Consider the following 27,042-nt stretch of genomic DNA (forward strand, 5'->3'; position numbering starts at 1 on the left):
ATCCTTACAGGCCAGGGTAGTATTTAAGGAAGGTTTTATGGAAGAAATGGGGCTTCAGTCAGTTTTCAACCTTATTCTGGCTAATTACTGTCAAAAAGAGATGCAGTTTGGTATAGCAGAAAACATCTTAGGATCCCAATCAAGAGACTTATAATAGAGTTTTGTGATATTGGACAAGTTACTTAAACTGTTTGCTTCAGTTTTCTCATTTGTAAAATAAGCTGGAGAAGAAATAACAAACCACTCCAGTATCTCTTCCATAAAAACCCCCAATGAAGTGGAAAAGTAAGACTGAAACAGCTGAACAACAAAAGACCTGAGCCTGAGATCCTGCTTTAACTATAACTATAATGGGATTATAGACAAGCTGTTTTTCTTTATGAGCTTCATCTTTCTTTTTTTGTGATTTTCCTCATTTATAAAATATGGATAATATAATTATGCTAATTAAAGAACCTTTTTTATTAGTAAATTGGGACTCAGTGACGTCAAAGAAGTTCCCCATGGTCACTCATCTAAGAAAGTAATCATTCTTGCCCAATTTCATAGACAAAGGAAGATGTCAGAATTTGAAAAGGCAAACCAATATTTTCTAAATCTAATGGATTCTTTTCAATGTTCATCATGCTTGACAACTCTGAAGATTTTGATACTGTCAATTGTTCTCTTCTCCTAAGTTTTCCTGATACTGATCTCTCTTCATTCTCCTTTTATCTGTGTGACTGTTCCTTCTCAGTTTCCTTTGCTATAATTTCTTTTAGGTTCCAGCCTTTAATTGTATGTATTCTCCAAGGTAGTTTCTCTCCTGGGCCCTCTTTTCTTCTTTATGTGAATATTAAAATTATTCCTTCTTTAATAGAAGAGGTTGATTCAAACTCTGAGCCAATGGCACTTTATTGAAGGGACCTCAGTGCTCTCTAATGAAGTAGGCCTTAGATCTTGTGATCTGAGATGCCTCCTCATTCCAGGGCCCTATTTTTATAGGACTAGGAGTCCCATCATTCTAAGAACAGCTATATCAAATACAGAATAATTTTATTTACTGGCATGTGATGCATAAGCAAAAAAAAAGCAAAATAATATGTCATTAGGGTAGCATGTTGAGTGAAGTAAGGAATATGACTTTGCAAGATAGGTAGCTTTCTCTTTAGATTGAGTAAGAGGAAATGGTATAAACTATCATAGACAGTGACTGACATGGTCATAAGACTATTACCTATTCATATTGGACAAGGGAATAGTCCAAAGACACAAAAATACTTTGGGAGACTTTCCGTGTAGTTATTACTTCTGCCAAGCTAGGCTTGTTCACCATCAGAAGGCAAAACAAGGATGGAGGACCTCTAGTTAACTTCTATAGAAGAACTTAGAATCTGTACCTGTAGGATCTTATATACAGAACATTGATATGATTCTACGAAATTGATTAATACTAATTAGAATAGAGCATGGGTCCAAATAAACCATCTCTCACATTCAGCTATACTATTTTACTTGGTAATCTCATCAGCTCCTATATTTTCAACTATCATCTCTATGCAAATGATTTTCAGATTCATTTATCTAATCCTAACCTCACTCCTGACCTTCAATCTGCTATGTACAACTGCCTATTGAACTTTTCAAACTGGAAATTTCAGAGACGTTTAAAACTCAGTATGATCCAAATGAAATACATTATGTGCTTTCCAGAATTTTTCCCCTTTAACTTCCCTATAATGTAGAGAGTTCCACTATCCCCTCGGTCACCCAGTCTCACAACCAAGGTGTAATTCTTGACTCCTCACTTTCTCTAACTTGACCCCTCCCCTCCCACCACAACAATTATCATTTTCTATCATTTCTATCTTCTTAATATCTTTGCATATATCTCCCTCTCTCCTCTCACCATCATCACCCTGTTATATAGACCCTCATTACTCAGGTTTCCCCTGTTGTAATAGACTCAGTATTGGTTTCATTGTCTCAGGTTTCTCTCTACCCTAGTCCATCCTCCATTCACGTGCCAAACTGATCTTCCTGAGAAATGTTTGGCCATGCTGAGCCCCTGTTCAATTAATCCCAGTGGCTCCCTGTTACTTCCAGGAGCAAATAATAGAATCTGCTGTTTGACTTTTAGAGTCATTTCTAACCTGGCCCCTTTCTACCATTTAATCTTTTTATCTTACTCTCTTCCATCCGCTGGAATCCAGTGCTTGTCCTCTTTCCTATTCATTACAATGATTCAGGGAAATTTTCCTGTCTGTCCTCCAAATCTGAAACTTTTTCCCTTTCCATCTGCAACTCCTAATTTTCTTGGCTTCCTTCAGGTTCCAGCTAAAAATGCCAGGTTTTATAAGAAGTCTTTCCTAATTCCCCTTCATACTTATAATGTTTTCTCTACATTTTTTCTTATTTGCACATAATAGCTTATTTGCAGATTGGCTCTGCCATTTGAATATAAGCTCCTTGAGAACTAGGGCTGCCTTTTTACCTATCTTTGTATCCCCAGAGTTTTTAGCAAAGGCCTTGACACACATTTGTCACTTAATAAATGCTTGCTGTGTCAATGAAAAACTCACACATAATCCCCACCCCTAATCCCAAGAAAAGGCACCCCACTTTTATGATCCATAATATGAAGGGGATTTTTTTTTTTGTGTAGTCTCTTACTGATTATGATCAGAGGCAATGCTCTAGCAGCCAAAATGTTGCTTTGCTTCAATAAACTTAGCTTCCTCAGGCTGGGAAATTTTCTCCCCAAAGACCCAGTTGCATCTCTGCTGATAAAATCCAAGCACAGTAGAAGAGTCACAAACAGCTGAAAAGTTGCCTTTCTCCTGCAGGAATTTGGTCCAGAGGTTTGCAGAGTCTGCACAATCTCTTCCTATTTCCATTATCATGTTCTCTGTCTGCCCTAAGGGACTGGTAGTGATTTCAGCTTTGTGCCTGCATATCTCCCTACATTTTCAACAGGAGCTGACATTTCCTCATTTTGCCTTGTCATTTGGCTCCCTGGTGTATTACAAGAATGTGGCAAGTTGAAATAATGAAAGGTTATAGTATCCCCAAGTTGAAAATGTAAGTAGATTAGAGAGGGAGGGAGAAAAGAGGTAGAAAGGGAGAAAAGGAAAGGAAAAAAATAGAAAAGAAAAGGGAGAGACCTTGGACAGAGGTTGAAGAGACAAGAAAGAGAAAAGAACAGTGAATTTAAGCAACAAGGGGGAAAAATGTATTGGTGAAAGAGAAAGCCTGGAAAATTATCAGAGAAAAGAAAAGTGGAGATTCTTTGAAGGTCAAGGAACAGGGATTGGAGAAAGGAAAAAAAGAAAATGTGAAAAAGAATACAAAAGCAGAAGGAGGGTACAGAAGAGGGAGAAAAAATGAAGAATGGCAATTTTCAATTAGGCTTCCTGCTTTTACTTTATCTAGTGATTTTCTGTGACTCAGATGAAGCTGTTATACATCTATGTGCTCTGTTAATACAAGTCAAACCTCATTAATTTGTACTACTTGGGAGAGAAGCCCAGATGAATTAGTCTAAAGTCTGACACATACACTATTTAATAAGAAATACAATTTTGTTATTTTCAGTCCTCTAGTGAAATTTTAACTAGTAATGTGTTGCTGGGTAGAGTTCTGTCTAACGCTACTTTAGTAGAATGATAAGACATTTTGATTGCTTGTATACAAAATTAAAGCTAAGATTAACTGAAAAAATGTGTAGGCATAATTAAGTCAAATACCAAACATAGTATGTTTTGTTTATGTTCAGTAATTCTTTTTTTTATAGACATAGTGAAGGGAGACTTCAAGTTTGCTCCTGGGAGATAGCATGACTTCAGAATTAGTGGGGCTGAATTAATGACCTTGGACTGTATATAGGTCAGAGCTCCTCATGTTAAATGGCTCAGACACAGCTGAGGAGAGCTCAGTTCTGTATTATAAGCCCTTCTCCCATATTTACTCTATTTTCTTGTATTCTTCTACTACCTGGTCAACCCCTTCTGTTTCTACAGAATATATTTTTTCACCCTCTATTTACTATGTCCACCTCTCTTGTATCCTTTTTCATTAAAACAATAGGTAACAAATGCTTTTGAGTTAGGTAGGCACTGGATAAATTTGGGAAGAATTTCAAAATCCTCTTATTCATGTATGTTTTCCAGGGCCCTGATATTGGTGGCTTCAGCTATTCAGTCTTCCCAGTAAAAGTTTCTCTCATGTTGGCCCTTTCATATGTTAAAAGTTACTCTCCCCCACTCTCCTAGTGAGTTCTTTCTCCCTGGATAGTGCCATTTAGTAGAGTAGTCTCCTCTATGCTCTATCTAAACCTGCACAGTAACTTTCAAGTTGGGGAAACAAACAAACAAACAAACAAACCCACTGAAAAAACAAAACAAAACAAAAAACAAAAAAACCTAAAAATAAAGATGCAAGGTCCTACTAAGTTGACAATAGAGGCTTTTAATCTTTTAAAATCTCTTCTTCCCCACTCATTTGCATTTTAATGCAGTACAGTGAGGTAACATACTAGAATAATTTTTTAATGGGGGAATTTTAGTTAGTATATTATTGGGGGGTATAGCTTATTAATGACTCTCAAATTACATGAGACAGTTCCCCATCAATTTTATCTATGCATAGCATTCTCCATTTTATCATAGAACTTCCATATTGGTCCTTCTCAATAGGCATTTATTCCTTTACCTAATCATCAAGTTAATACATTCAGATCTCTACTTATTTTGGGGAAAAGCAAGCTCTCAGAACTTATCACTTTTATTTTTTTAATTTGTCTTTTCTTCTGTCCAGAGACATTGATGAATATCATTTTTGGTTAAATATTGTCACTCTCATGCCCAATAGGAGTATTTTCTGTGATTCAGTCTCATCAGGAAATTCCAGGAAATTGCTTTCAATATTCAATTTGAAAAAAATATTGAGTTTAGACTTGAAACAGAAGATTTCTGGCCTAGTTCTTTATAAAATTTCTTAAGGCAGAAAACAATTGTCCTTCTAACAGTCTCACACTCCCTGTTCTAGCACCTTTTTACCCTTTAAAGTCCAGAGTTAAGGACCCTTTAGTTTTCCAACCCATTGAAATTCAGCTCTCAAAAAGGGCTCTGTTATTCTCATTTTTGGAACTTTAAAGATCATTCTATCCAAACACCTCATTTTATAGGTGAAGAAACTGAAATTCAGAAAAATTAAATATCTTTCTTGAGGTTATGCAGGTAATAAGTAACAGAATCAAGTTTTGAACTTAGGACCTTTGATAACAAATCCAGTAGTTTTTCTAGTGTACCATGAAACTTCATCTCAGTTATGTTGAAAAAAATTGATTCAAACATGAGGAAATGGAGGATTTTAGGGAAAATCAATACAAAAGAGAAAATAAAAATAGTTAAATTCAAATGGAATCTACATATACTGTGAAATAAAACAGAAATAGAAGGTTGGAGTCAGACTGTGATAGCCAATGAGGCAGTAAAGTGGTACAGTAGATAAGATGTTCAGCATGAAGTTAGAAAGACCTGGGTTTAAATATGGCTTCAGACATATACTTAAATGCATGACCTTGGGCAAGTTATTTAAACTCTGTCTGCCTCAATTTCCTCAACTATAAAAAGGGGATATTAACAGCACCTGCTTTGCAAGGTTGTTGTGATGATCAAATGAGATAATATTTATAAGATGCTTAGTACAATCTGGCACACAGCAAGACCAGAATAAATGTTTATTCCTTCCTTCTCCCATGAATATCAGAATAAAGAGTTTCTATTTTATTCCATAGGCAATGGTGAACAAGTGGGATCAGGAAAGAGGTGAGGAGATATTTTTCTGGGGAAGTAAGGCCCTCCTGTCATCACTGAAATCAAACCACATATACACTTGCCTCCTTTGCCTATGAATAAATTTAACTGTGAGAAAGTGAAAGGAAGAAAAAATGCTTAGTCTATTACTGTTTTTTAACTTTCCATGTGCTTTGCTATTTCATGCCTTTTTCTTTGTAGAAATTTAGTGATATGCTAAGTAAATTGACAGTATGTTAAACAATTTTAAGCAGAAACATATGAGAAAATATTATAGGGATTATTTGTCCTTGTCATAAATGTTACTACTAATATGAGGTGAATGTACTATACTCAGATTTAGTAGTCATAACTACACAGTGATATGAATGAACTTTAAAAAAAAAAAACATAAAGAAAAAGAAGCAATTTATAGCTTGTGGAACTGTTTGGTAATGCCAAATAAAAATATCTAGCATTTATAAGCAATATTAGCCTTAGAAAGAGTTTTTACACAATGATCCATTTAATCCACCCAATAACACTGAGGGTGCAGGGAGCCGGCCAGGTGGCTGTTCTCATTTTCTCCATTTGACAGATGAAGAAATCAACCTGAAAAAAGTAAAGACTTCATTGAGGGATCACATAGCTAATAAGTATATAATAGGATTAGAATACATGTCTTCTTGTCTCCAAATCTAATACTGTTGACCCTAAATCACATATCAGTTATATCTGGTTTATGACTGGGAAGTATCTGATGATAGAATTGAAAAATGTATTATCTTCCTGAAAAAAAAAATCACTTGTGCCTATATATCTGTTATGTGGAGTCCAAAAATTATGAACATGAAATGATGTTTTATTTGAATTTAATTCTCTTCTTCAAAATAGCAAATAGCAGACATTAATATCATGTAAATCTTAATCCTCACATTCTATGAGACAATTAATTTAAGGGTTACCAAATAAATGAACATAATAAAAATGAAAAGTTGTATTCAACCTTACCAGAAAAAAGCCAAATTAAAAAAATTACACTTTTCACCACATATAAGTGGGAAATATGTAAAATATCTGAAAGAAATATGTTTATATCACTATACTAGTTAGAGAATTTACTGGATGGTTAAAATCCTCCTTATGTGAGACACATTAAAAATTGAACACCTTATTATATTTTTACACCCATTATTCTTTTATTGCTTTAGAAATATAGTTCCTAAAAGCCTAACTACACTAAAAACTTCTTAAAGGTAGAAAATGTGTGTATTTCTTTTTTTGAATCTCCTATAGAGCCTAATTCAGGGCTAAATACCTAAGAGATACTAAAGTTTTGTTGATTGTCAGACTATACATGTATAACAGATTATTGTAGTTGAGAGGTACATGCAGGGTCCATCTAGTCCCTCTTCTACTTCCATACAGGAATTATTTACACTATCAGTATTGACACAGATACATTTTGAGAAGAGCATGAAAAACTAGAATGCATCTGGGAAAGATCAAATAAAATGATGAAGATCCTTAAAACTATGTCTAGGTTGAATTCAATTTAAAAAAAAAAAAGAAGATGATGCTATTAAAAATTGACTACATGCAAAATCTTAAACTAGTTCCTGGATTAAAAAAGAAAAACAAAAAACAAAAAAACAAAACAGAAATAATCTTAAACTCAAAAAGCTTGCATTCTTCTGATGTGATTAGTTATAGATATAATGTGATCAGAGATAATTTAAAATTATATATACACACATATATGTGCATATATGTGTGTATATATACATATATATATGTAAAACATGTACAGAGACATTAAAAAATTGAAGAGTCACTAACATCTGATTGGAAATATAAGGAAAGACTTCACAGAAGAGCTATTGCCTAAGCTTAGTAATCAAGAAAGAAAGAAAGAAAGAAAGAAAGGAAGGAAGGAAGGAAGGAAGGAAGGAAGGAAGGAAGGAAGGAAGGAAGGAAGAAAGGGAGGGAGGGAGGGAGGAAAAAAGGAAGGAAGGAAGGAAGGAAGAAAGAAAGAAAGAAAGAGTTGACAAGAGAATGGATTTTAGGCCCTAGGAACAACCTGTACATAGAAATGAAAACAGAAGATAATGCCATGGCTATGTTTTAATTTGGCAGTGATTTGGAGGATAGATCAGAGAAAATAAAAACTAAAAGCAAGTATAATAATTAGGAGAAAGATTATGGAATCTAATAGGAAGTAAAGAATGAATTCTGGAAAGCAATTTGAAACTATGCCCTAAAGGTTTTAAAACTGTGTATATACTTTGATTCAGCCATGTCTCTTTAGTCTGTATCCCAAAAAGATTATAAAATTTAGAAAAGGACCCATATGTGCAAAAAATGTTTGTAGCAACCCTTTTTGTAGTGGTGAGGATTTGGAACTTGAGTGGCTGCTCATCAATTGGGAAATGGCTGAATAAATATGATATATGCACGTAATGGAGTTGTTCTATAAGAAATCATCAGCAGGATGATTTTTTTAAAAAAGCCTGGAAAGACTTCTATGAACTGATGCTAAGTGAAGTGAGTAGAACCAAGAGAACATTGTATTATTGTTCCATATGAAATTATGAGCTGACTGATTTCAGAAAAGCCTAAAAAACTTACAAGAACTGATGTTGGATGAACTGAGTAGAACTAAAAGAACACTGTACATAGTAACATGAAGATTATGTGATAATCAGTTATTTAATTCTTCTCAACAATATGGTGATCCAAGACTTGGGGTGAAAAATGCCATCCACATCTAGAAAGAGAATTGTGGAGACTGGATGTGAATTGAAATATAGTATTTACATTTTGTTTGTTTTTTTTTTTCCTTTTAATCTGATTTTTCTTGTACAACATGACAACTATGGAAATATATTTAAATGTTTTAGGCATGTATAATCTATATCAGACTGTTTATTATCTGGAGGAAGAAGGAGATAAGGGAGGGAGGGAAAAATGGAACTCAAAATCTTACAAAATGAATGTTGAAAACTATATGTGTATTTGGAAAAATAAAATACTATTGAGGAAATAAAAGAATAAAGGATAAGGGAGAGAGAAGAGTGAAGATTAACTCTAAAGTTTGAACCTAAGTGAAAAGATATGCTATAAAATATTTTAAAATAAAATGTGATTATGGAGAGGTTGTATGGAAGAAAAAAATGGGGATGAAGAAGAATGGAAAGGAAGAAAGGAAGGAAAATTAGTTAATAGAAGTAAAGGCATTTTAAGTTAACAGAATATGAACAAAAGTTCCATTAGTACAAAGGTAATAATACTATCAGGTAAAACAGATTATTCTGAGCCATCAGTTATGAATCCTGAGGTCATTATAATTATTGTTCTTAAGACTACATTTATCCCAGGGTCTTGAGCAGAAGTGAGTATGCAAGAAAGACTAAAGTGACCTCATTTATGGGGTCTAGAGGGTTTCCCATGCAGGTTGCTACACTATTTGCTGTTTATGCAAGAACTGGGTGAATGTAGCATGTCAAAAGAAGGAGGTTCATTATTTCTGAGGGTAAATAGTAGCTTGACCTATGTTCCTCCTATTAGTAAATAATGATGATAGGAATCATACTTAAATTTAAAAAAATGTTTTAAAGACCAAAAGCAAACTAGAGAAATATGGGGGTAGAGAATACTGCAAAGAAAACTGATGCAAATAGCTAATTACTTTGCTAGAATATGTCACTACTCCTTGTTCTTTATACTGGTGTCATCTAGAAGTTAGCAACAATTTTCCTATTCTTGCTTTTCATTTTATTGAACCTATTATCAGTCAAAAGAATCAATTTTTCTGAAGTAGTTTGTCAAGTCAGAAAGGTGATCTAGGTAAACCCAAGGTTCACATAGGGACTTTAAAATCTATCCCAGAGCCACTGAATGTGCCAGAAGCTCTCAGAACAGAAAACTCATTTTTTTTCACAGAATAAGCTAAAAGATTTTACCCTGATAGACCATAATGGAGTGGCAGAATTAATTTTTAAGTGATTTGCAGAGTATACAGTCTTATTGTAGCTAATGGAGAGGCATACAAATAGTCCTAGTTTGGGAGTTAGGATGTGTAATTTCTTGACCTGACACTTTCAGTTATGAGTTATGTGACCTTAGGAAAATAACTTTACCCTCTTAATGTCTATTTTCCTTTCTGTATAATGAAGGAATTATATTACATTTGTTCCAAGGTTCTTTCTGTTTCCAAATTCCAATGATTCTATTGTTCAGTGTCTGCCATTTAGAGCTCATTATAGCTATCATGAGTTAGGATGGTGGGCAAATAGTTTTGTTGTAATGGATTAGAATAACGTTAGAAAGATTTGATTCAAATAGGATGAAATGGAATTGAACTCCTGGTATAACTATATTGTCCAAGTTATTTCTCTTACTGTGTACCACTAAAGAAATATATTTTCCCTAATCCCACATAGAGCTTCTTTCACCATCTCTATCCACTAAAATTTAATTTACAGTATTTTTTTAATTCTAAGATTCCAAATTTTGGCATCCCTCCTATACCATAATTTCAAATCCATCTGTTATTTGTTTAGAAAAATACTATTCCTTCCCACTGTTCAGTCTCTATCCCTTATTAACAATATAATATTCTTTACATAGGCACTTTAAAGCACTAATTTTTTCTACTTTACTTCTTGAAATAAGACAATTTTTGAGTTTCTTTCCTGCTCTGATTTTTCAACGTTTTTTTTTTTTTTGATATTTCTTTATTTCTTGTTTTGTTTATAGGGAAACCCACAAATCTTTGGTCATTTATTTTCCTTTATGTTTCTGTATAAGCTATGCAGAGGGAAATTTTCTGTTTCACATAATGAGAACAGGGCCAGTTGTAATTTCCCAGATATTCATTTTCTAACTAACATATGATGTACTGTGTTTTGTTGCTTTATCTAGTTGATCCTAAGATGTTTAAAGAAGCTTCATCACCAATCCCAGAGTCACATAAAATGCCATTATCTCCCAGATCAGGGAATATAGTCACAGCCATAAAACCACTCCTGGAGGAATGGTGTAGTTAATGCCAATTAGTAGGCATGGAGAAAATGAGCATAGATGTAGAAAAAAGGGACATAGCCCATGCCATAATATTAAAACAACAGCCAGAGTAGTTAGCTGGGGTCAGATGAAAGAGTTTATCATTGTCAACAAATCTGGAGTGCTATGTATGAATTGGAAAATAGGAGCAAAAAGAGTAATCAAGTTGTGATGGTGGAATCAGAAACACAATGGAGTAAATAGCACAACTAATTGAAGCATAATGGCTTCTCAGAAAGCATTTCTTCTTGAGGCAGCATAGTGCATCCTGCTACATACACCCTCTACTTAATCAGACTATGTACACCCTCTACTTATGCATAGTTACTGCATTTAATACCCAATGGTCTAGTATAATAATTCAAGGTATCCTAAAACAAAAACAAAACAAAACAAAAAAAAAAACAAAACAAAACAAACAAACAAAACAAACCAAAAAAAAAAAAAAAAAAAAAAAAAAAAAAAGAGGGCCAAACCCATAAACTGACAATGTATTGGACCTGATAACTCTTTAAACATGGATAGTGGTTACAGTGCTGATTTGTTATCAGGAAGACATGGATTCAAATAACACCTCTGAAAGTTGTTTGTTACATTCTCAGTGTCCTTTTCTATCTATCAAAGGAAGGAAATAATTGTCATAAGCTAAGTAATAGGGACATTATGAGACCCAAATAAAAACAGTGTAAATTATTTTGGAAACTTTAAATTTTTGTTTTAATGTCAAGCAATTTTGGGTTATTATTTTAGGTTTTAAAATTAATAAACGTAACATGATCTCATTGTTGTCAAAAATAAGGGTATCTTTTCTTGATTCTTTCAAGTAGAATTAGAATCGATTCACCTCTCTGAGACATGGTCATTACATCTAAGAAAGGAGGATAATAGATTTTCAAGAAGCAAATTTAAAATGAAGAGTACCAAAGAATTCTGGTGTAAACTAAAAACATTACAGGTGAAATAAGATTTCAGAGAATAATTAATATAAAAGGTACAATATTTATGTATTGACAGAAAACAAAAATACACACTGTAACTAGACTATTACTCAAAGAATTTAATGCCACTGAGGCTTTCAGTTTACTTTATTGATAACCATGTCATTGCTATCTCTAAAGATTGGTTAAATTTTTTACAATGGGTTTCCATTATATTATTTTAAAATATTAACTAAGACAAATTTATATAGGCTCTGCTTATAAATGGATATAATTTATATAATGCAGTTGTGATGAAGAGACGCACATGGTAAAAGTATATATAAAGTTGCTGTTCGTCCTTCAGTTTAGAAGAGAACCAGTAATATCACAGGTGATGTTCTGATTGTGTGAAAAGGATTTAGGTAGGACCGATCTATGCAAAGTCATCAGTCTTACTCACTTTTTGAGTTATTGAAGTCCAGTTTCAGGGCAAAAGTCAAGATGACTAGCTGTGGCCCAGGTTTTAATGGATGACCTTGCATCTTTAATGTCTGATCAAGTTCTAAAAGCTCTTCAGTGCTTTCATGGCCATTGGAACAAATTGTTCTCATCTGTTCATTTTACTAGGGAAACTTCACATGATTGGAAAAGGCATTCCTTTAACTCACTGACAAATTTGAGTCTTGTTGGTTCTCTCTTGTAATATCTGGGCTAGCTCTCTGGTGGGCTTCAGGATCAGCCTGAGGCCTAGGGCTTAGTTGTGGAGTAAAGTGAAGGAGGCAGGAGAGCAGACAAGTGGCTAGTCAAAGATGGAGTCTGGCTTCTGGAGTTTAGAGGCTGAAGTCTTCTATGTGGCTGAGATCGCTATGCTGAGAGCAAGCGTTCTCTGTGACTCCTTTAAATATTCCAGTACAATCACATCACTACCTCACACAGAGCATGCACCAACTTGTCAGGAAAGCCACCACATCACACTACTAACTTAAGTATATGTACTTAACTCAATAGCTAGAGAATTATCTCATCTACTATACTGAATCTTAAGTACACCTTTTCAGAGTTCCAGCCCTCTACACTCTGTCTCTCTGTCTGTCTCTATTTCTCTTTATTTCTCTCTGTCGACCTCAACTTCTCTCTCTGTCTCTCTCTCTCTCCAGATATTAATGTAAATGCACACACAGAAATATACATATACATTTAATATACAGGGTATAACGTGTAATATATAATATATAATTATACATGTGTGCATATACATAATACTATATATAAGTATGTGTGCATACATATACTATGCATACAAATATAATGCATGTAGCATATTCAGATATTCTTTATAATTACATATACATATATTTGTATCATACGTGTATGTGTGTATATGCCAACACACAGCTTATCACTCTGAAGTTTAGCTAGGACTGGGGAAAAGGGAAGAGGGATATTAAAGATATTTATTTGTGTCTTTAGTTTTGGTATAGGAATAACTACTTCCTTCTGCTTTAAGGCAAAAATTATAATACTATTATCAAGTGACTGTAGTATATAGGCTCCTATCCATGCACACACACACACACACACACACACTCACATTATGTTACTTGCAAACTTTAGTCTTGAGTAAACTTTGGGTATGCTGCCATTTTCTAATAGTGATATTTATTTTAGGACTGTATGGTGTAAATAGGAGACAGAATAGTTATCTTGAGATAGTGATACACAGATTTTCTTTCCTAATAGACCTCTTTTACACCAGTCCCCCTATATTCAACACACTAATATCAAGCAGGAAATTAAATAGTAATAAAGAATGTTTTTAAAGGAGACACATGCTGAACTGGAAATTAGAAATACCTCAGATCAAACTCTACTTCTGGTGCTTATTTTTATAATGCAACAATTTCATGGTCAAGTCATAACTTCTTTAATCTTTTCCCCCTTATCTATGAAAAGGGAAGGATACTTGTAATACACGTAATTCACAGGATTGTTGTGAAGTCCAAATGATAAAACATGCTAAAGTTATATGTACATTAGTTAATATTATTATGAAAATAAACACATAAGTACAATTTGGTATTTTTATTCCTAATCTTTAACTGTTAGAGTTTGAAAACAGATTAAGCCATGCCTATCATGAATTTTAAAGTTAAAATAATACTTATTGAAATGCAAGTACTATGGAGTTATTATGTCATTGAATATTTTAAAATATTTAGTAGAAATTATTCCCCCCAGGACAAAGTTGGCACAAAGTTTATGTTGATAGTTTGTTTTTGTTTTTTAGTAGACTATAACACTCTGTAAGAATTCCATACGTAATTTTGGTACATCATATTTTCTTGAATGGAGTAGTTCATCTATTTTTCAATTTGGTTTCTTGGGAATGGTGGGTAGAAAAGGGAAGGGGGCAGTAATAGCAAAAGAGAAAATGTTTTTTTTTTAATCCTGCAGTTAAATGGAAATAGAAACACACTAAATTTGTAATATCTTAACTTTCTTTCAAAGTACTCTGAAACTATATTTGACACGAATTAATTTCTCACTGTCTCTGACAGCCCAGCCCCCGCTCAAAATAACAATTCTCAAACAGTTTATAATTGCAAAAGTATTTGCAATCATTTTTAAACTCAGTGTTTCTCATAAACTTCATTTTTTTAACAAAGGCATTACAGGCTAAGGAATAGCAAAAGGCCCAATTTTCGAGGACTGTATTAAAATATATCTTTTGTTTTTCATCATGCCAGTCTCATTCTCCTTGGAACATAACACACACACACATACACACAAGCACACACATCTCTCTGTATGTATATATATATATATATATATATATATATAACATAACACACACACATACACACAAGCACACACATCTCTCTGTATATATATATATATACACGTGTGTACTAATAATTTTGTTTTTCCTCAAGCCCCCATTTGTCATTTTTGCCAATCTGATGAGTGTAATGCAGAACCTCAAAATGGGCTTGATATACTTTTCATTGATTACTTGTAATTTGAGTATTTTTCATGTGACCATATATTGCAGTGTTTTTTGCCCTTTAGAACTGCTTGTTCATGTCCTTCAACTAGTTGTCAGCTGAAAAGCTGCTCTTATTATTAAAAATTTGACTCAGTTTTTTTTATCTTGTGGAAATGGACTGTTTATTAGAGAAACTTGCTACACATTTTTCTCTAGTTACTTATTTCTTCTTTAATCTTAGCTTCATTAGATTTATGTAAAATATATAATTTCTATAATAAAATTATTGATATTATCTTTTGGGATTCTATTACTTGTCTGTTTATGAAATTACCTTCTATTCATAGATGTAATGAGTAATTTTTCTTTCAGCCATTTAACAATATCTAGCTTGGATATCAGTTTGGAGCTTATCTTGATATTCTTTCTTATGATTTTCCCACCTGGGGGAAAAACAAGGATCTTGTTAGTAATAATTATGGTACTTCTTTCTACAGATACCAGGTGGATTCCTGATTCTTTGAGAGTGAGTCTTCACTTGTAGAATGGGCAAATAGTTCCTAGTTCCTAGTTAAAGTTATCTGAATTCAGTGGAAAGATGTTCCAGTCTAGACAGAATCATTGCTGTGATCAGTAGGCCAGAAGAATATTTTATGAGGGTCAGTTATTGCTAATTCTTCTTCAGGACTGAAAAGACTTGATGTTTAGGACTTTATTATAAAATGGTCCTCATTTCCCAAAGGAGAAAACTGGGATCAAGAGAAGCAGAGGGATTTAATAAAGGTACAACCACTGATTCTGTTACTTAGGTCCATAGATCTAGGAAAGCAAAAATTTTAAAGGCCAACTAGTCCAATATTTTATAGATTGGGAAGAAGCCATATAAGCTTCTGCTCATTCCCCAAGCCTTTTTCTTGTGATCTATGCTGTTGAGTGTTCCCAGCTCTAGTGCATGGTTACACCTTACTCTCTGCCTGTTCCCTTCCCTTTCTCTTCCCTATGCTGCATGTTTTCCTTCAGCCCTATACCTTGTTCTCATGGCATCTTCTTTTGTAACCCTGTTGCTGTTTGTTTCTGTGGTTAATAAAATGCCTGCCTTGACAATTATAATCAATCCTAGTGAGTACTCATAGACCAAGAGAGCCTGCCCCTATTTCATGATGTCATAAATGACTGATCAGTTCTCCTATTGGCTGACTTTATAAGTATATACTAGTGAGGATACATTTAAATAATAATAAAAAAAATCCAAGTTCTAAATAAATAATTGAATAGGGTGAAGAGTCAACTCTGAAGAACTAAGGATTTCCCAAATGATATTGTCAGTCTAGGAATAGAGAAGCAGCTCTATGCCATATTGACACCATGCTTTGAGCCAGGAGAATATTCAATAAAACACTGGGCAATGATGCAGACATTGATTCTCTATAAATTTGATCCCTTCTAAAATTATTTAAGCACATCCATATGTTTGATATGGATGTTTGATAAGTGTAAGATATATCTAAACTTGGTCAGAGTCTGGCACTGACTCTGCTCCAGCACTGACTCCCTCTCTTATTAATATTTATTCTCAAAATTAACTCAAATGCAGTTCAGTGATAATGGAGTGTTGACTGTGTTTACAGACTTAAACAATAGGTGAATTCTCTTTTCCTATGTTTCTTTTTTTTTTAATTTCTGTCTTTCTCTGTCTCTCTCAGTCTCTCTCTCTCTCTCTATTTCTCTGTTTCTGTCTGTCTATGTCTGTCTTTCTGTCTCTCTCCTCTTCCTCCTCATTTCCCTCTTCCTTGTCCTTTTCCTCCTCCTCCAGCTACACACTTTCCTAATTGATGTATCTTTACCTGTGATCTTTCTTCTTAAAGTATAGCTTTCATTAAGAGGAAGTGGCTTGCTGGGGTCACACAGCATGCATGAGTAGGATTTGAATCCCCTTTCTCTTTGAGACAGCTCTATCTGCTATACTGTGCAGCCTCTCATATCACAATTACAACTCCATTAATTGAGAGTTATTAGTCTATTTTAAAAATTCTTCAAGTTCAAGTTTATGGCTCGGACTAAAGTTTACCTGATCCTGTCAGCCATCTCCATTTTCTGACTGTTTATACTTATGTTCTCTATAGCAGATTTCTTTTACTGAAGTGTGCCACAGTAAAACAACTTGGGTTGAAAGTTGGAATAATTTGTTTATAGCTATGCATATAGACTAGTCCAAAAATATCCTAATCACTCCCCTTTGCCTTAGTGAGTCCATATTTACAATAGGGAAGAAAAGGACACAAGGTAGTGCATGTAATACTGGTGGGGATTTTTAGGGGGCTGGCATTAGAGTATGTCTTGGTATGCCTTGGTAAGCCTAGAAAAATTCCTGTATGACTGCTATTTGCTCTCAGAGTAAACCAGACAAGTCACCCCACTCTTCTACCATCACTTTCCTTATGTGTAAAAGAGTTAATTAGATGATTTCTACAGTTCTTTTTATATCTCTTCTTTTCTATCATTTATTTTCCTCAAATTTCTTTTTACTAATCTTTTCCCTCTTCTGGCTAATTTCTGATCCTCAATTTTCAACTAAATGCTTAGATACTCCTCATCCTTTTGTAGCTCTTATAAACTCTTAGTCATAGCAGGAGGGGGCAGACATGACCTTGGGCTTTTCATAAGGCAGTGGAATAAATGCAGCCCCTGATGGACTATTGAACTGTTTTCATGAACAGAAAGTTGCCAACACAATGACCTTCTAGACCTTCAATTCTTACCATCTTGCAGTTGTAGTCACCAGAACCCTGGGACCTGCCATTTGAATTGCTTCTGGATCCTCTGAATAGAGAAAATTTGTCATTCTCCATAATGCTGCAATTTTCAAACACTCAATCCTTACAATCTACCCTGCCAAGTCTATTTGATCATCTCATCTATTCTTCAGTCAAATGCTATTTTGCGTGTTGTCTCACTATAACAGAATTTTTTTAAAACCTCTCTTAAAATCATTAAACCTCAATTTCCTGTAAAATGAAAAGATCAATGGCCTTTGGGATCCCCTCTAACACTACATCAATAATTCTATGGTCTTATAATTCAGGGTCACACACTTTTTATTCGTATTCCCAATGATTAGTATGTTTGGCATATAATGAGTCTTCAAAACAAAGCCTTGAAAAAAAATCATTCATTTATTCAGTATTAAATGTTATCTCCTGTTTTTTAATCTCCTCTTGTTTTCATTGGCCTAACTTAAAATTTTGTTGTGCACTGTCTTGAAAAATAATATCATGTATATATTAGGCCACATTTCCTAGCTCCCACAGAAAGAGAAGAGTAGAAATGTATTTTTTCCTTCATTTGTTGAGGAAACGTGGTAAAGGTAGGGGAAAAAACAACAACAACAACAAAAATCAACAAAAATCCATTTGATTTGTTGTTAGAGGCCTACCATTTAAATCATAGGTCTCCTACTTTATTATGAATCTGAATAAGTTGCTTTACTTCTCTGAATTTCAGTTTTCATATCTGTAAGATTTAAAAGGATTGGAGTACAAAATCTTTAAAGTCTCTTTTAGTATGCCCCATAACAACCAGTAGGTGGCTACGCAAAAAATATAAATTACTACTCGATTGCCACTTGAAAAGTAAATTTGGTCTCCACAGTTAAAAAAACCTGTTTTTGTTGCATAGTCTTTTTAACATTTTGATTTTCTGCTTCAACTAATAGTTTCTACTAGAGATGTAACTTTCTCTTGGAGTTATGGTGCAGGTAAAAAAGTCAGAAAAGAATTACTATTTGCTTTAATTAAAAAATTCTCTCTATAAGTCTATATTTTTAAACTATATTTAATTTTTTTCTAAAACAAATATCCTAATGATCCCTCTTTCAGGATTGTCTAGATGAAATACAACATAATATCTTCACAGAAGCAATTTTGTATAGAACAAGAGTTGCAAGCATATTGTCCCCCAAATAAAACAGCAAGCCACCAGCCAAAGAGGTGTGCTCTAAAACAGTATTACTTTAACAATGATTAAATATTCAAATCAAAACTATAAAAACTTCAGGAACACTTTATGTTGGTCTTAAATAGCTATTGAAAAATGATTAAAATTCCCTAACCCCAAATCAAATGTTGTTCTCTGGCTTGTATATTCCAAACATGTGCTGTAGATAAATGTTTTGTGAATATAAACATTGTTATGTTTATACACACACACATACTTATACACAAATGTATATATGTAACTCATATATAGTGTATACACACAAGCATATGTTCTATGTATACATGCACACTTATATACATATATATATATATATATATACACATGCACATATACCCATATAAGAATATACATACACACACACCTATATATATATAAATATGCATGTGCATAGTATATATAAGTCTGCATTTGTGACTGTATGTGTGTTTATGTATACATATACATATATCTTTCTATTTATATATAAATACATATATATGTATATTTTATATATACATATATGTATACAACATAATCTCTATGTTTGTATATTTGTTTATATAACACAGGGTATAATTCATCAAAGCTTGTAAACATTTTCCACTAAGATATAGAAGTCATCAGATAAATCAGAATGCTTTTTGAAGTAATGAATGCTACTGTGTAGTGCCCTGGTGAAATGCATTGGGAATCACATGTAAATACAGAGCAGCATTGAGACTCCAAGAAGAAAAGACTCGTCAAGTTTCAGTTTAGAAAACATGTCAGTGCCATAGGCATCATATCTGGTCAACACAACCAATTTCAAGACAGGCTAAAATGCCCCAGCAGAATTCTGGAGACTGACTATGGAAAAATAGAAAGTAATAGTGTGGCAAGCTCGAAGAAAGAAACTAAAGAGAGAAAGAGAGTAGAAATATATGATTACATTTAGCATAAGAAAATGAGTTTCATGTCCTCATGAAAAAAAAGAACTCTTATTTTCTGGGTTTTGCTTCATTGCCATAAGGAAATAATTTTCTTATTTCTAAACAGGGGAGGTTAGGTCGGGTCATCTCTGAGGGCTCTTTCAGCTCTGAATTCTGTTATCCTAAGAGGAAACACAAAGGAACACGTTTTAAGTTTTATCAAGGACCATGAAGAATAACTTTGTGATACCACATATCCAGGGTTGGTGGAACTGACATTTTATTGAAATATATTTTCTTTCACATTAATGCTGCACCTCCCCTCCCCTTCTCTAGCCAAGTTTTTGCTACTTGTAGACTCCAGTGAACACTGAGCACCATTTTATTAATTCCTGGTGAAGATCCTAGAGCACTCTTATTCTCTACTTAACATATATATGTAGCCACAGCTACTTCAAATTAGTGACTCTGGTCCCTTAAATCAAGGGAAATTTGGTTTAGGGATATGATGTAATGTGACTCTGAAGGAGAGCAATGTAAATTCAAGCGTTACAGGGATATTTCACATTTTCTTCCATCATTCATTGTTTTGATTTTGGTTAATTGATCCTTTATTTTGCAAAATTTCATTAGGTTTCATTTACCTGTGTCACAGCAAGCCAGCAGAAGACTCTGTGCTTCAGTTCAGTTGGTGATTCCAAAAGCTCATGGCCCTGAAACAATACCAGATGAGTGGCCGAGCTCCTTGCCCAGGGGTCCTGGCATAGCATCAAACTTCCAGCCCCTCCTTATTGGTCCTATAATTGGACCAGATGAGCAGCCAGGATCCACAACTCACTAAATAGCAGAATTTAACTGTAAAAGTCATGGAAAATGAGAGAATAAAACAATAAAAGAAACTGACCTTAGAAGGTTACAATGGTGGTTCAAAAAATTAAATAAAAATTAAAAAGTGAAAAGAGTAATGATGTATGGTCCCTTGATTATATAGGCTACATGGGAGCAAGACTAAATCTGACCATTTTAAAATTTTCTCCCTAAGATTTAAGGGACCAGAGTCACTAATTTGAAGTAGCTGTGGCTACATATATATGTTAAGTAGAGAATAAGAGTGCTCTAGGATCTTCACCAAAGGGCTATAAAACTGTGTATACCCTTTGATCCAGCAGTGCCATTATTGGATCTGTATCCCAAGGAAATCCTAAAGGAAGCAAAAGGAACCACATGTACAAAAATGTAGCAGCACTTATTTTTTAGCACCAAAGAATTGGAAAAAGAGTGGATTCCCATAAATTGGGGAATGGCTGAACAAGCTGTGGTACATGAAGGTAATGGAATATTATTGTTCAATAAAAAAAAAAAATGAACAAGCTGATTGTAGAAAGGCCTGGAAAGATTTACATGAACTGATGTTGAGCAAAACAAGCAGAACCAGGAATACATTGTACACAATAACAAAAAGATATGCAATGATTAGTTATGAAAGGCTTGGTTTTTCTCAGTGATTCACTGATCCAAAGTAAACCTAATAAACTTTGGACAGAAAATGTCATCTGTATTCAGAAAAAAAGATCTAAGGAGACTGAATGTAAATCAACAATGCTATGTTCACTTCTTTTTTTCTGTTTTTTATCACTCTCGTGGGGTTTTTTTCTCTTTTTCTCTGATTTTTCTCCCAACATGATTCATAAAATAATGTATAATTAAAAATAAATAAACTTACTATAATATTGGACTACTTAAAGGCCATAATCAGAAAAAAGAGCCAGAACATAATACTTCAAGAAAACTTTGAGGAAAACTTCCCTGCTATGCTAGAAAAAGAAGGTAAAAAAGACATGGACAGAATCCACCAAATGAAAACTCTCAGAACTATTATAGTAAAATTTGATCACCTCTAAGTCAAAGAAAAAAAATTGAAGGCAGCTAGAAAGAAATAATTTGTGAAACCACAGTCATGATTAATCAAGATTTAGCATTTTTTACATTAAATGATTAGAGGTGACGGAATATGATATTATAAAAGGCAAAGAATCTAGGATTGCATACAAGAATCTCCTCCAGTGAAACTGAGCACAATCCCTCAGGGGAAAAATACTTCTTCAATTAATAGAGGACTTTGAAGCACACCTGATAAAAAGTCCAGAGCTGAGCAAAAAGAGCAACAAAAATAATTTTCAAATTCTCAAGAGAAGCATTAAAAAGTAAATAGGAAAGAAAGGACATAAGGGAAGAACTATTTATCACTATTAGAGCTATTTGAAGGAGTATTCATTGATATAGGATGTGGTTGTAAGGTGACTTTAATTGGATGATACAAAACAAAAAACCCAAAACCAAAACTACAACAAACAACAATAACAGAAACAAAGGTACAGAAAGAAGATTACATTTGAAGTGGAGGGAATGGAATAAAATGCAGTAACATCTCACATGAAGATACACAAAAGATGAATTTCAGTGAAGAGAAAGATGGGGATATGTGGGCATCACTTGGACATTACTCTCATCAGAATTGACTTAAAGAAAAAAATTACATGCACAAATATTTAGTTAAATGTAAAGGACTAGAATTGAGTAGATGCACTTAACTGAGATAACATATGCTTGGAGGATGACCCTACTCAATGCTGTGCTGGCTATATCTGTGGGTGTGGACAGAAAAGGGTGAGAGAGATCAGAGGGTGAAGTAGGGCAAGCAGATTCACTTTTTGGTGGTGGAGAGAGAGAGAAAGGAGGTATGGAGATTCCTATATCTAATCCGCTGATGGGGACCCCAAAAGTCCAAGAATAAAGACTTTTGCTTATCCTGACTCTGGCTGATTCTAAGATATCCAGGGTACTAAAGTGATTACTACAGTTATAGAAAACTATCTTATCCTATAGGGAAGTAGGGAGGATGGGTTTAAGAAAAGGGGGAAGGAACTGAGAGAAGGGAGGGAAGACTGAGGGATTTATGATCAGGAGAAAACACTGTTGAGGCACAAGATGAGGGAGAGAGATAGACAGATAAAGAGAGACAGACAGCCAGACAAAGAGACAGAAACAGAGATAGACAGGAGATGAGAGAAATACAGACACACACAGAGATAGAGAGAGGAAAAATAGGATGGATGGAAATACAAGATTAGCAATTATAACTGTGATTGTGAAAGGGATAAACTCACCCATAAAACAGAAGCAGACAGTATAGTGGACTAAAAACCAGAATCCTATAATATGTTGTTTAAAAGAAAGACCTAAAGTAGTGATCATACAGAGAGTAAAGGTAAGGGGATAAAAAGGAATGCTGTGCTTCAGCTGAATTTAAAAAAAAAAAATCAGGGCTAGCAATCATAGTCTAAGACAAAACGAAAAAAAAAAGTAAATATAAGTTTAAAAAGTTAGGAAAGGGAACTATATTTTGCTAAAAGGTATCATAGGAAATGAGATAATAGTAATATTAAACATATATGTACCTCATGGCATAGACTATTTCTTAGAGGAAAAGTTAAGTGAGTTATAGGAGGAAATAGACAGTGAAGCTATATTATTAGGGGACCTCAATATTCCCCTCTCCAAAGTAGATAAATCTATCAATAAAATAAACAAAAAGTTAAGGAGGTAAAAATAATTTTGGGAAAAAATAGATATGATAGATCTCTGGAGAAAAATTAGTTGGGATAGAAAAGAATATGCCTTTTTCTCAGTAGTAGATAACATCTACACAAAAATTGACCAAGTATTGGGCATAAAATTTCATAATCAAATGTAAAAAGACAGAAATGTTAAATGTACTTTTCCAGGTAATAATGTAATAAAAATTACATTTAATAAAGGCCCATGGAAAGAGAGATTAAAATTTGTTGGAAAATAAATAATCTCAACCTAAAGAATGATGAGGTCAAAGAAAAATCACAGAAATACTTATTTTATTAAATGAAACATCATACCAAAATTTATAAAATATATAGACAAGCAGTATTTAGGGGAAATGTATATCTCTAAATATTTACATCAATAAAGAGAAAAAAATCAGATCAAAGAATTGGACATACAACGAATAAAACCCAAATAAACTACAAAAGAGCAAGTTTAAAATCTCTAATAAACAGCAAATTGGATATCCTGAAAAAAAAAAAAAAAAAGAGAGAGAGATTAATAAAGTTGAAAGCAAGAAAACTATTGAACAACAAATGAGTCCCCCAAATACATAGACTATTGGTTAATTTCATTAAAACAAAGGAAAAAAAAAAAACAATTACCAATATAAATTGCCAATATAAAAAATGAAACAGTAGGTATATTCACCATTAATGAAATACAAGTATTAGGAACTATTTGCCCAATTACATGCCAATAAATCTTACAATTTAAGTGAAATTGATAATTTTTACAAAAATCTAAATTTATCAGATTAACAGATGAAACAGAATATTTAAATAGTGCTATATTAGAAAAAGAAAATAGACAAACCATCAGTGGACTTACTAAGAAAAAATGCACAAAGTCAGATGTATTTGCAAGTAAAGTCCACCAAACTTTTAAAGTACAATTAATTCCCGCACAGTGGACACTACTTGGAAAAATAGGCAAAGGAGTCCTAAAGTACCAATTTATATTAAGAATACTAGAGAGCATAGGAATAAATGGAGCATTCCTTAAATGATAAGAAGTGTCTATCTAAAGCCATTTACAAGCACTATCTTTAATAGAGATAAGTTAGAGGCCTTCCTGATAGGATCAGGGGTGAAACAAATATGCCCATTGTCATCATTATTATTTAATACTATATTAGAAATGTTAGCTATAGCAAAAAGAAAAAAAATGAAGGAATTAGAATTGGCAATGAGCAAACAAGAATCTTTGCAGATGATATAACTGTATACTTTGACAATCATAGGGAATCAATTAAAAATCTAGTTGAAAGAATGAACAACTTTGGCAAAGTTGCAGGACATAAAATAAACCCATTGGCAGCAAATTATAGAAAGAGAAATTCCATTTAAAATAAATGTAGAAAATACAAACAAAAAACAAAAAAATCTTGGAAATCTACCTGCCAAGAGAAACTCAGAATTTATATGATCAGACTCCCAAAAAACTATTTTAATGACCTAGAAAAAATAACAACAAAGTGCATATGGAAAGTTCATATGGAAAAACAAAAAGAATTTCAAGGGAACTATTGTAAAAAAAATTAAATGAAGGTGGCTTAGCTGTACCAGATTTAAAATTATATTAGAAAGCAGCAGTTTCCAAAGCCATTTGTTATTGGCTAAGAAATAGATTAGTTGATAAGTGGAATAGGTTAGTTTCAAAGGACAAAATAGTCAATAACTTTAATAATCTAGTGTTTGAAAAACTGAAAGACCCCAGCTTTTGGGATAAGAAGTCACTGTTTGACAAAAAGTGCTAGGGAATTTGGAAATCAGTATGGCAGAAATTAGGCATTGACCCACACTTAACACCATACATCAAGATAAGGTCAAAATGGGTTCCTGACCTAGGCATAAAGAATGAGATAATAAATAAATTAGAAGAACATATGATAGTTTACCTCTTAGACCTGTGGGGGAGGAAGGAATTTATGACCAAAGAAGAACTAGAGATCATTACTGATAACAAAATAGGAAATTTTGATTATATCAAATTAAAAAGTTTTTTGTAGAAACAAAACTAATGCAGACAAGATTAGAAGGGAAGTGATAAACTGGGAAAACATTTTTACAATAAAAGGTTTTGATAAAGGCCTCATTTCCAAAATATATAATTGACTCTAATCTTTAAGAAATCAAGCCATTCTCCAATTGATAAATGGTCAAAGGATAGGAACAGACAATTTTCAGATGAAGAAATTAAAACTATTTCTAGCCATATGAAAAGATGCTCTAAGTCATTATTAATCAGAGAAATGCAAATTAAGACAACTCTGAGATATCACTACACACCTGCCAGATTGGCTAGAATGACAGAGAAAGATAATGCAGAATGTTGGAGGGGATGTGAGAAAACTACAACACTGACACATTGTTGCTGGAATTGTGAACACATCCAGCCATTCTGGAGAGCAATTTGGAACTTTGCTCAAAAAGTTATCAAACTGTGCAGACCCTTTGATCTAGCAGTGTTGCTGTTACTACTAGGCTTATATCCCAAAGAGATCTTAAAGCTAAAGGGATCTGTATGTGCAAAAATGTTTGTGGCAACTCTCTTTGTAGTGGCCAGAAACTGGAATTAGAGAATGACTGAATTAATTGTGGTATATAAATATTATAGAATATTACTGTTCTGTAAGAAATGACCAGCAGGATGATTTCAGAAAGGCCTGGAAAGACTTACATGAACTGATGTTGAATAAAATGAGGAGGACCAGGAGATCATTATATATCTTAGCTGTTCTTAACAACATTGTGATCCAAGAAAATTCCAAGGGACTCATGATAAAAAATACGAGAAATAACTGATTACCAATATGGAAATGTTTTACATTTTAATATGTATATGTATACAACCTACATCATATTGCTTACCATCTCAGAGAGAGGAAGTTGAGAAAAGGGAAAAATTTGGAACCAATTTTTAAATTGAATGTTTAAAATTATCTTTTTCATGTAGTTGGGGAAAATTAAATTACATACATAAGTATAGCAACTTCATGGTGGAATGAAATGTCAATAATTGCTTGTTGGGTAGCAAGAGTCCAGTTAGACAGAAGTCACATCAAGATGATTAGACAGTAAAGACCATAGTTGCTGAATGGTCAGAGAACAAGGAACAAAGACATAGGCACAATGCTGAGTAGCAAAGATCAGTCAAGAAAGGAAAGACCAATGGATTTAATATGAGTACTGCCATCAATAGGGTAATGATAAAGACCTACTATGGTAGAATAACATAAGAATTTAAGTTCAATTTAGATAGTGTCATGAAAAATGGGCAGAACTGTTCAGTGATAGAGCTGAAAGGGGCATAAGGATTTATGTAATTCCCCTCCCTAATTTGACTGATCTGGAAACTGAAACCCAGGGAAATGAAACTATTTTCCCAGAGGCACTTAGTGTGTGTCAGATCTCCTAACTCCCAGTCCAGTGCTTTTGCAACAATATCTTTTTGCTTTCCATTAAGGAAACAGAGGCCAGACCTAAGATCTTTGAATTTCAAGGGGGATAGCTTCATTCCATTAACAGTGCTCCTTCTACATCAACAGCAGGAATATCTCTTCTTCTCAGGGAAATTTAACTCACTAAAGGCATATCAACCTCAGAAAAGTAGCTTTCTGTGAAAGAAATATTGATCTATCATCACCAGTATGTCACTGAAAAATTTCATCTATTCAAGCAGCAAAAAGTTTTGCTGACATTTTAATGGCCTGGACCTAGACAGTATCACTCAGAGACTTGGGTTGAACACAGAAAGGAAGAAAAAAAGATCAT

This window comes from Sminthopsis crassicaudata, chromosome 3 (assembly GCF_048593235.1).
Source record: "Sminthopsis crassicaudata isolate SCR6 chromosome 3, ASM4859323v1, whole genome shotgun sequence".
In the NCBI taxonomy this organism is placed as follows: Eukaryota; Metazoa; Chordata; class Mammalia; order Dasyuromorphia; family Dasyuridae; genus Sminthopsis; species Sminthopsis crassicaudata.